This window comes from Pseudophryne corroboree, chromosome 1 (assembly GCF_028390025.1).
Source record: "Pseudophryne corroboree isolate aPseCor3 chromosome 1, aPseCor3.hap2, whole genome shotgun sequence".
NCBI classification, from domain to species: domain Eukaryota; kingdom Metazoa; phylum Chordata; class Amphibia; order Anura; family Myobatrachidae; genus Pseudophryne; species Pseudophryne corroboree.
Window position 1 is genome coordinate 843,478,532 of NC_086444.1, and position 12,489 is coordinate 843,491,020.

Here is a 12,489-nt window from a genome sequence, read left to right on the forward strand (position 1 = left end):
AGCCGTTCCTTGCCACTCCGTGTCGTAAATGGCATATTGGCAAGTTTACGTTTCTCCTCAGACAATTAAAATTTCTTTTTTTGGTTCTTTTTACTGAAATTTGGCTTTTTGGATTTTACATTGGGCATCGGCCTTGGCAGACGACGTTGATGGTATTTCATCGTCTATGTCATGGCTACTGGCAGCAGCTTCAGCACTAGGAGGAAGTGGTTCTTCTTGATCTTTCCCTATTTTCTCCTCAAAATTTTTGTTCTCCATTATTTTTTGGGAGTTATAAGAGGAATGACTGGAATTGCTAATGACACAGGACACTACCAATGGTCTGATGCAGCCTAACAGGTTGTTATAATTGTTATACTGCAGCAGTGGATATATAGCAGCAGCGTATATCGCCACTGGAATTACTGATGACACAGGACACACACTACCACTGGTCTGATGCAGCCCAACACCTTTTTAATAATAATATAATTGTAAGTAATTTGTTATACTGCAGCAGTGGATATGTATAGCAGCAGCGTATATCATCAATGGAATTACTGATGACACAGGACACTACCACTACTCTGATGCAGCCCAACAGGTTGTTATACTGCAGCAGTGGATATATATAGCAGCAGCGTATATCATCACTGGAATTACTGATATATATACTGGAATTACTGATACATGGCAGCAGAGAACACCAACACTGTGAATGGCTGGACTGGTCTGCACAACACAGCACCACTTTACAGCTACACTGGCTATATCTGCCTGGACTGATACAGCACAATACACTGACTACACTGGATTGGTCTGCACCACATATCACCACTTTACAGCTACACTGGATATATCTGCCTGGACTGATACAGCACAATACACTGACTACACTGGACTGGTCTGCACAACACAGCACCACTTTACAGCTACACTGGATATATCTGCCTGGACTGATACAGCACAATACACTGACTACACTGGACTGGTCTGCACAACACAGCACCACTTTATAGCTACACTGGATATATCTGCCTGGACTGATACAGCACAATACACTGATTACACTGGACTGGTCTGCACAACATATCACCACTTTACAGCTACACTGGATATATCTGCCTGGACTGATACAGCACAATACACTGACTACACTGGACTGGTCTGCACAACACAGCACCACTTTATAGCTACACTGGATATATCTGCCTGGACTGATACAGCACAATACACTGACTACACTGGACTGGTCTGCACAACATATCACCACTTTACAGCTACACTGGATATATCTGCCTGGACTGATACAGCACAATACACTGATTACACTGGACTGGTCTGCACAACATATCACCACTTTACAGCTACACTGGATATATCTGCCTGGACTGATACAGCACAATACACTGACTACACTGGACTGGTCTGCACAACACAGCACCACTTTACAGCTACACTGGCTATATGGACTGGACTGAGCAGAACAAAACTTGTCACCCCACTTTCCCGCCCGAATAAACAGAGACTGAGCACACAGAATAGTACACGTCCTCTCACTCTCCGAGACTGGAGTGAAAATGGCCGCAACGCGCGGCTCCTTATATGGAATCCAAATCCCGCGAGAATCCGATAGCGGTATGATGACGTTTTGCCACGTTCGGGTTTCCGAGTCAAGAGGGAAGATCCGAGCCTGGCTCGGATCTGGACTCGGAAGCCAAAATTCGGGGGTAGTTTGGTTCTCTGAGAACCGAACCCACTCATCTCTAGTAGGAAGGCTTGCTTATACCCAGAGAAGTTCCCCTTTTGTTCTTTACCCACTCCAGCATTGCTGTTTTGCAATCCTGTACCAAGATTCTGGGAGGTTTCTGGCAACATATGATACCTCTTCTGGACTTGATAAGAAATCAGATGGGCTAGAGATCAATGCTCCCTAAGTCCACAATTTTAGGTCACTCATTTTTTTTATAAGCTTTATATTCCACAGTGTATGTTTCACCACACCCATTCTTTTCATAATAGATATGGCTCCAATTGTAATATGCTCAGTATGCATGGAAATGTGTCTATTAGTGAGATGCAATTTGCCACCAGCCGGAATCCCCGCATAGCAGGGCTATTCCCACTCGTGGGTGTCCACGACACCCATAGAATGGGAATAGATCCTGTCGCAAGCGCAGCGAGCAAACGAACTTGTGGCAGGCGCAGTGAGCCCGCAAGGGGACTCTTAGAGCTCGCCCTGCTGCTGGCATTCTGGCGGGAGGGATGCCGCTGTCGGAATATGGACAGCCAGCATCCCGTCCGCCGGTAAAGCATACTGAATCCCTATTAGTAACATGCTTTAAATTATCATAAAAATGTGTAGTAAGACATGTCTAAGGAAAATAATGAATGCAAATCGAAATCTTTCTGCAGACAGCCCCCCTTGTGTCCCTCTGCAGCCAGCACCCCTTCTGTCTCTCCAGCAAGCACCCGCAACCTGGCATCTTAAGCATACCTCCCAACTGTCCCAATTGCAGCGGGACAGTCCCGCTAATTGGACACTGTCCCACTGTCCCTCCCACGGGTCGCAGTGTCCCGCAGGCGGGAGGGAGACTTGGGCGAGGTAGTGATCACCGCTGCTCTGCTTTGCAAAGCAGCCGGTGATCACACTGAATAGATGCCGTGCACATGGCATCTATCAGCACAAGGAGGGGAGCCGGGGGCATGTCCAGCAGCTCATGGAGCGCTGGACACGCCCCCAAAATGACGGAAACGGGTTGAAGCAATAGACCATGCCCCCTTACTGTGAGACCCCACCCCTCTTCCAGAAACTCCACCCCCTTTTCGGCCATGGCGGCCCTACGGCGCGGCATTTCCCGACTCCCACAGCACAGAAGTTGGGAGGTATGCCTTAAGTCTCAACACCCTTACCTTGTCTTCTGGGCGGCTGTTCCTCTGTCAGCAGTGCAGCGCATGTGACATCATGACATCACACGCGCCTGTCTCAGTAAAGAAAAATAAAACTTTATTGGTCTAGGCAGCTGCCAACAAGTGACAGCAGCTCCCAGTCCCCACAGAAAGATCCAGCTATAACCGCTGCCTGTGCAGCTGCAGTGATCAGCAGGGTACAGACAGTGGCTATAGAAGGATTTATGTGTCCCCCTGACAGCCGGTGCCCAGGGACAAATACTTCCATTGCCTTCGGGAGTTCATCCACTGGTCAGTCCCAAATGTGATTTTGTTTTGTGCTTGTATTTAATAAAAAAAAAGAAATGGTGCAGCTACTGCACCATTTATCCAGTTGAGCAAGTATTTTCTCAACTGCATAAATTAACTGAAGATGAGAATAAAATCACATTCAATACAGTACAAAGAAATCAGGAGGCAAACAGTGAATCATGTAAAGTGGGATCTAGTGGAAAAAATAGTGTGTCATACTATCCCTGAGTGCAGCTGGAGCACGAGTCATATCAGCCATTACTGAAGTATACAATGTACAGTATATAACACGCCCCCAATAACATTTCATAGAAATGTCAGGGTACACTAGTGTGGTGTCAAACTTTGATAATGCAAATTTTGTGCCACATATGTAGAAGAGTAGAAATGTATTGTAATACAAATACTGTTAGTGATGAAAAGTGTCAGTGATGATGAATATACTGGTGATGAATACATACAGTTTATAAATACTAGAGATGTGCAGCGGGCATTTTTTGTGTTTTGTGTTTTTGTTTTGGATTCGGGTCTGCAGTCGTGTTTTGGATTCGGACACGTTTTGGCAAAACCACCCTTTCGGGTTTTGGATTCGGATGTGTTTTGGATTCGGGTGATTTTTTTAAAAACCTCAAAAACAGCTAAAATCATAGAATTTGGGGGTAATTTTGATCCTATAGTATTACTAAGCTCAATAACTATAATTTCCACTAATTTTTCAGTCTATTCTGAACACCTCACAATATTATTTTTAGTCCTAAAATTTGCACCGAGGTCGCTGGATGACTAAGCTAAGTGACCCAAGTGGGCGGCACAAACATCTGGCCCATCTAGGAGTGGCACTGCAGTCTCAGACAGGATGGCACTTAAAAAAATAGTCCCCAAACAGCACATGATGCAAAGATAAATAAAAAAAGAGGTGCAAGATGGAATGGTCCATGGGCCCTCCCACCCACCCTTATGTTGTATAAACAGGACATGCACACTTTAACAAACCAATCATTTCAGTGACAGGGTCTGCCACACGACTGTGGCTGAAATGAGTGGTTGGTTTGGGCCCCCACCAAAAAAGAAGCAATCAATCTCTCCTTGCACAAACTGGCTCTACAGAGGCAAGATGTCCACCTCATCCCCATCCTCCGATTCCTCACCCCTTTCACTGTGTACATCCTCCTCCTCACAGAGTATTAATTCGTCCCCACTGGAATCCACCATCACAGGTCCCTGTGTACTATCTGGAGGCAATTGCTGGTAAATGTCTCCACCAAGGAATTTATAATTCATTTTGATGAACATCATCTTCTCCACATTTTCTGGAAGTAACCTCCTACGCCGATCGCTGACAAGGTGACCGGCTGCACTAAACACTCTTTCGGAGTACACACTGGAGGGGGGGGCAACTTAGGTAAAATAAAGCCAGTTTGTGCAAGGGCCTCCAAATTGCTTCTTTTTTCTGCCAGTATACGTACGGACTGTCTGACATGCCTACTTGGATGCTGTCACTCATCTAATCCTCCACCATTCTTTCAATGGTGACAGAGTCATATGCAGTGACAGTAGACATGTCAGTAATCGTTGGCAGGACCTTCAGTCCGGACCAGATGTCAGCACTTGCTCCTGACTGCCCTGCATCACCGCCAGCGGGTGGGTTTGGAAATGTTATCCTTTTCCTGGCAGCTCCAGTGGCGGTTGAAAATGAAGGAGGAGTTGTTGGCGGGTCACGTTCCGCTTGACTTGACAATTGTCTCACCAGCAGGTCTTTGAACATCTGCAGACTTGTGTCTGCCGGAAAGAAGATACAACATAGGCTTTAAACCTAGGATCGAGCACGGTGGCCAAAATGTAGTGCTCTGATTTCAACAGATTGACCACCCGTGAATCCTGGTTAAGTGAATGAAGGGCTCCATCCACAAGTCCCACATGCCTAGCGAATCACTCTGTTTTAGCTCCTCCTTCAATCTCTCCAACTGCTTCTGCAAAAGCATGATGAGGGGAATGACCTGACTTAGGTCCCCGTCCAGTGTTGGGAAGGTCAGGCATCGCAACCGCCGACACATTTGGACTCTCCTTGGGGATTTGGGATTTAGAACGCACAATTCTTTGCTGTGCTTTTGCCAGTTTAACTCTTTTCATTTTTCTAGCGGGAGGATGAGTGCTTCCATCGTCATGTGAAGCTGAACCACTAGTCATGAGGAACGTAGGAGAGGGCCTTAGCCGTTCCTTGCCATTCCGTGTCATAAATGGCATATTGGTGAACCGAACCCGCTCATCTCTAATAAATACAAGTAGTGTAAAACCAGCCAACAACAAATAAACTACTTGAACCCAAAACTGGCAGTTTGGGCCTGATTCAGATGTGGATGGAGGAGCACCCTGCACTGCAAAGTACCAATTATCAGTATTTTGCGCATGCACAGGACCCATTCTGCGCGTGAGCGAATGGGTCATGTGACATAGGATGCAGTTCGCCATCAGACTGTCAGTGATTGTGGAGGGTGCGGCGATGGCCTCTGTTTCTCCAAGAGTGGTTACACAGAGATTTCCTGGCCTCTGCGACGGGCGGCTTGTGCACCACCATGGGTACAGCAAGCCTCCCGATAGTGAGTCCAGTGATCTGATGATGAGTCCTAGGATGTAGGTCGGATCACTACTGCAGCAGGAGGTGTCTGCTTGTAATAGGCACCTCCTGCTGTATTACCATACAGCGCTATCACTGCTGCTTCCAGGGAAGCTGCAGTGATAGCACCTCCAACAGCATCTGAATTAGGCCCTATATGTGGAAACAATTTGCTGTCATAAAAGAAAACAATTTAAAAATGAAATAATTTCTGTATACTGTATGTAGCATAGTTGAGTTATCTGATCACTGTCATTTCGGAATGGGTCTCTACACAAGCACCGAGAGTCCGGTTGATGTGTGGCAGTGACGCGCGGTGAGGTCAACGGCTGGTGAGGCAATGGCTAATAACAGGGTCGGATTTACACTAATTTACACTAATGTGCAGTGTATAAACCCGATGGGTCTGTGGTCATTATCCTCAGGGCCGTCTTAACAGCAGTGTAGGCCCCTGGGCACAGCAATGCACTGAGGCCCCTACCTATCCTCCAGCAGTAAGTGTGGGGGGTGCTATCAGCGGCAGCTTTGATGTCTCACTGGCAGTAGGGGGTGTTCTATCTTCCGCTCAGCATGTATGACCTGGAACAGTAATTTCTGCTAATTACTCCTTTACTGCACAGATGGTGGGAGATGGGGTGGGAGGGAGAACACTAAATTGTAGAATGGGGTATTGTGCTGAATGAAGGGGCCCCAGTACATGACTTCCAGAGTTGTAGGGGGTGTTTAATACGCAGGGGAGGGTTGAATAGTGGAGTGGGCTTAATATTCATAATTTTCTAGTGGGAGGGCAGCTTGCTTGACTGCAGATATCTCAAGTTCCTAGAAATAGATTTCTTCAGTGGCGGAATTCAGGGAGGCAGTGGAGTCGGCTGCCGCTGGGCTCCTGGCCTCCAGGAGGCACCTCACCTCCATTGTCTCCAGTTCTGTGCCGGCCGCAATGAGTCAGACTCACTCATGCCTGTAAGCCCCTCCAGCGCTCACCTATTGTGCGTGGTTGCAGTGATTGTAGGTGTTAGGAAGAGGGGATGCTGCTGCAGGGGGACACACTCATGTGCGACGAGGCATACGCGCATGCGGAGGGGGGATCTGAGTACCTAGAAATCCCCCCCTGCCCACCGGACGATTCATAGCCACAGTCATTTTTTTTTTAAACAGAGCTCCAGTGAGCTGCCACGCATGAACGGCAGCTCCTCATGTAGCTGGCAGTGGGATCCGAAGTGACAGCGAGCAGCAGCTGCTTCTTGTGGGGCTTTGAGACCTGTGCTACACACACACTCTCTTCCTCCATGCTGGTCCACAGGTAAGGCAGCGCTCTCACTGTATGTGTGTGTGTGTGTGTGTGTGTGTGAGTGTGAGTTATCTATTATAAATGACTGTGACAGCTAATATTTGCTAGGGGAAGGAGGGGGATGGGTGGGTAAGTATGCATATGGAGGGGCGGGGTTTACAATTGATGACTGCAACAGCCAATGTTTGCTGGGAAGGCTATGATTGCAGCAGCCTATATTTTCTGAGGTGCATATGTGTGTGTGTGTGTGTGTGTGTGTGTGTGTGTGTGTGTGTGTGTGTGTGTGTGTGTGTGTATGGGGGGGTGGGGGCATATGCATGTGTGCTGTGTGTGTGTGTGTGTGTGTGTATGTGTATATATATATATATATATATATATATATAATCCCAAAAGCAGAGATGGCACTCAGAGGCTTGAATGTATAAATGCAGAAAGCTGTATTGAGTACAACGTTTCGGGGTGCAACCCCCTTTCTCAAGAATACATACAGCACAAACAGATACAACAAGAACACAGAGAAAACTTAACCCCTAAATACCTCACCGACAAGTGCACAAGCAGCTCCCGCCGGCGTCCGCGTCCCTGAGCGCTTCCGCTGCTCGCAGCCGAACTTCCGGTCCATGCGTTCCACAAGGCGGCTGAAGTCAGGCCTGCGTTCCACCTGTTGCTATGGCGTCGCCAATACATCCAGGAGGTGCAGCGCGTCCCTTGCCGTCAGAGTGTCCACACTAAAGATGCTGAGAGTCTGGCAGGGCGTTCAGGGATAGCAGTAGCTACAGCAGATAGCTCCAAACCCTCACCTATGTGACAATAAATTAAAAACAATTTAAAACAAAGAGTGTATACAAGATACCCGACTACATACATGTCCATAACACCATGATCACTGTAAGAAGAATAATGTATTATTTACTTCATGGCTCATCGCTATTGGAGTACTATAGAGAACGTAAGATCCCTCGTGGCTTCCGGGTCCTGAATGTTCCAACTATTGGCAGGCAGAATCCAGAATTCGTTAGAAAATGGATAGCCATATTAAACAAGTATGCCCTGGACTTGATGATTCTGGTGATAGAGGAAGCCGGAAGAGAGTTGTCATCTACTAGGATGAAAATTTATGAATATGAAAAATTACATAAAAAGACCTTAGAGGAAGATCCCAATTGTGAATGGATGAGTAAATTGGAACAGCAATGCAATAAATATAAGAATGATTTAATTAAGTTTAAGAACAACAAGAAACAGACTGTGGATCAAGACTATGAGGAAAATGCTGTGTATAGGTGGCTCACAGGTGGTGGCAAGCAAAAATCACAACAACAGTTGGGCAATATTAGAAAACATCGCCCCTGGCAAACAAGAAAAGGGAAGGTGGAAACACCCCTATCGACTACTGCCCATAGTGATAGTGATTTTGCTTTTACTGATTCTGATGAGAACTCCAGAAGTCAGCCAATCCCTTTAGGAGTAGAAGCACAAGGACCTTCCTCAAAAAATCTGCCACCCGCCGGGGTGGTCAAAACAAGAGGTGGTCCAAGAAAAAACTACAAAGTGATTTAATCTTCAACCTATCGGATAGGGTACTGACTGAAGTGGAGATTCAAGTGCTTAACAAAGGACTATCATATGTTCCTACAAATTTCCATAATGAATTTCAATGGAGAAAGGATTTACACAACTTTTCCAGGAAGCTACGCCTCAAAGAATTTTATCAGAACAAACCGGTTCCTGATAATACTTCAGCACTAAGTGAATTTATTAAAAGCAACTCTACTTCTGTATTTGACCCGATGTCTATAAACCCTTCAATTAAGACATTTTCAAGGCTTATGGATGAAGCAGTGACCAAATACACCAGTAATCCAATTCCAGTACGACACAATTTATCTAAAATTGAATATAAAGCACTCAAAGATCTGGAGGCATACCAGGACATCATAATCAGGCCTGCAGATAAGGGCGGTGCAATCTGTGTAATGAACATCACAGATTACCGTAAGGAGGTTGAAAGACAGTTGTCTGAACCTGGGGTGTACACCAGACTCCGTGGGGACCCCACTATACAGTATCAAAAAGAACTACATGCCATTCTATCTATGGCTAAGGAGGAAGGAAAAATTTCTTCAAAGCTATTTTCCATCTTATACCAGCAACATCCGGTAGTGCCTATTCTGTACACACTTCCGAAGCTTCACAAGAACCCTCTACAACCGCTGGGTAGACCGATCATCTCGGCCAGGGACTCAATGTATCAGCCAGTCTCACGTCTTTTGGATCATATTCTCCAACCATTGCTCCCACGAAAAGAAGCATTCTTGAAGGATACTACAAGTTTTCTCAATTTACTGACTAAGTTTCAGGTGCTGCCTCCTAATACTTTACTATGTTGCTTGGACGTTTGCAGCCTTTATACGTCTATACCGCATGATGAAGGACTTGAGGCGATGAAGTCGTTCTTAAGTGAACATTTATCTACTACCGTATTTGATCAGGAGTTATTCCTTCAACTATTATCTTTGACTTTACATCGGAATTTCTTCCTGTATGACGGTAAATTCTATCGCCAAGAACAGGGCTGTGCCATGGGATCTTCAGTCGCGCCATCATACGCGAATATATATATGTTTGCGCAAGAGGAGAAATTGTTCTTCACTACTGAGAACATCTCGCAACATATACTATTATACACCCGCTACATCGACGATGTGTTTATGTTATGGTCTGGTGGTGTACGTCTATTTGAAGAATTGATGGCATCTATTAATGCACTCAATAGCTCCATCAGATTTACATATACATACAGCGAGGAATCTGCCCAATTTCTCGATATGATGGTACGTGTTAAGGATGGCCTGTTGTCTACTGAGATTTACTATAAACCCACGGACAGAAACACTATCCTGGCCACCGCAAGTCACCATCCTGAAGCCCTGAAAAGGGTCTACCATTCTCCCAAATGGTGAGGGTGGCAAGAATAACCAGTAATCCCAAATTGGTGCCCAAGCTTCTGGATGATCTAATCAACAGATTTACAGCACGCGGATATGATGAGAAGGAACTATTTCGCATAAAACATAAAGTGCTGGCTCTGCAACGTGAAGACCTGTTGGGTGGTAAGGCCAAATAGAGTAAAAAAATTCTCCCATGGTCCAGCGATTATACTACAGCGAGCCCTATCATCAGACGTGCGTCCCAAGCATTGTGGCCCATCGTGAAGTCCGATAAAGATTTGCCATGTCTGAAAGAAATCCGACCGGTGGCGGCATTCAGAAGGGGACGTAAGTTGAGAGACTTTTTGGTCCATACGGACATCACTGGGATGAATATGCCCAAAGCCCCTAATGTACATTTTAAGGCACCAGGATGCTATAAATGTACACAGTGTGAAACCTGTAAATTTATGATCAGTACTAAAACTTTCAAACATCCTTACAGTGAGCGGGTCTACAACATTCGACATGTGCTAACTTGTATCACCACGCATGTTGTATATATTATAGTCTGCCCGTGTGGTTTTTATTATGTGGGCCAAACCATCAGAAAATTCCGTGAGCGGATGGCCCTACATAGATCTGCAATTAAGGCGGCTCTCTCTGGCAAGGAAATTGAACAGCCGGTGGCAAGACATTTTAAAGTACAGGGCCATGATTTAGCCTCTCTTAGATATTTTATCATTGACTATGTAAAGGAATCAATTAGAGGTGGAGATAGATCTAGGAAACTATTGAACCTAGAAACTAGCTGGATCTTCAGGTTGAATTCAGTGCAGCCGCATGGCCTGAATGAAAAAATTAACTGGAATGCTCTAGTCTAATAGTCTCATTGCTCAATATGATCATATATATTGGTTTGATTTATTCTTCTAATTGTACTATCTGGTAGGGAGTCATATTAATTATTTACTTAGGCATTATGTATTTGCATGCTCTCCTTCTTACAGTGATCATGGTGTTATGGACATGTATGTAGTCGGGTATCTTGTATACACTCTTTGTTTTAAATTGTTTTTAATTTATTGTCACATAGGTGAGGTTTTGGAGCTATCTGCTGTAGCTACTGCTATCCCTAAACGCCCTGCCAGACTCTCAGCATCTTTAGTGTGGACACTTTGACGGCAAGGGACGCGCTGCACCTTCTGGATGTATTGGCGGAACCATAGCAACAGGTGGAACGCAGGCCTGACTTCAGCCGCCTTGTGGAACGCATGGACCGGAAGTTCGGCTGCGAGCAGCAGAAGCGCTCAGGGACGCGGACGACGGCGCTAGCTGATCGTGCCCTTGTCAGTGAGGTATTTAGGGGTTAAGTTTTCTCTGTGTTCTTGTTGTATCTGTGCTGTATGTATTCTTGAGAAAGGGGGTTGCACCCCGAAACGTTGAACTCAATACAGCTTTCTGCATTTATACATTCAAGCCTCTGAGTGCCATCTCTGCTTTTGGGATTCTGTATTACTGAACTTGATGGAGCACCTGAGCCTGGTGTTATTGGGTACCTGAGTGCCGGCTGGTTGTGGAGTGTATATATATATATATATATATCCTTCCAGTATCTGCCGGCACTCAAATCCTCCAATCAACATGCTCCGGTGCCAGTTGAAGCAAAGTAATAACCATCCAACTGAAAACGGCACTCGGAGATCACAAACCATGTGAAGAAATTTAATTCATGACATGTCATGAATTAAATTTCTTCACATGGTTTGTGATCTCCGAGTGCCGTTTTCAATTGGATGGTTATATATATATATATATATATATATATATATATATATATATACTGTATACATATGCACACACACACATAAAAATCCTGCGTTTACCCCTGTGAGGCAGTTTTGCTATTAGAAGAGGCGGTCGCCTCGGATTCCACTCCCTACTGTATTTGCTCTCTGTCTCTGGTAATTGGGGAGGGGATGAGTAGAAGGGGCACCAGGAGGTGACGAACAAGGTGTCATTAAAGATTCTAATAATTACATTGTAATATACCGTGTGTGTGTGTGTGTGTGTGTGTGTGTGTGTGTGTGTGTGTGTGTGTGTGTGTGTGTGTGTATATGTATATGTATATATATATATATATATATGTATATATATATACACACATTAGTCACCAACAAACCCCATTCTGCCTCATCCCTTGCTCCATCTGCCCCACCTTTGCTAAGTCCTACTGCCCAATTGGATCCCTTCCAGCAACCCCCAGAGGCGTGCGTTAGCCCACACATGCGCAGATAGGATTTCGGGTCATTAACCCAAAAGTCCTATCATCGCAAAGAACAGCTCTTACCGCAAGAACTGTCCTTTGGAATTTTCTTCAAGCATATGCCGTTATGCTTTCGAAAAATGGCGGGATATAAATATAGTTGGCAGGATAATTATTGGTGCTCCCCACCCCTATAATGCATTGTATGCAT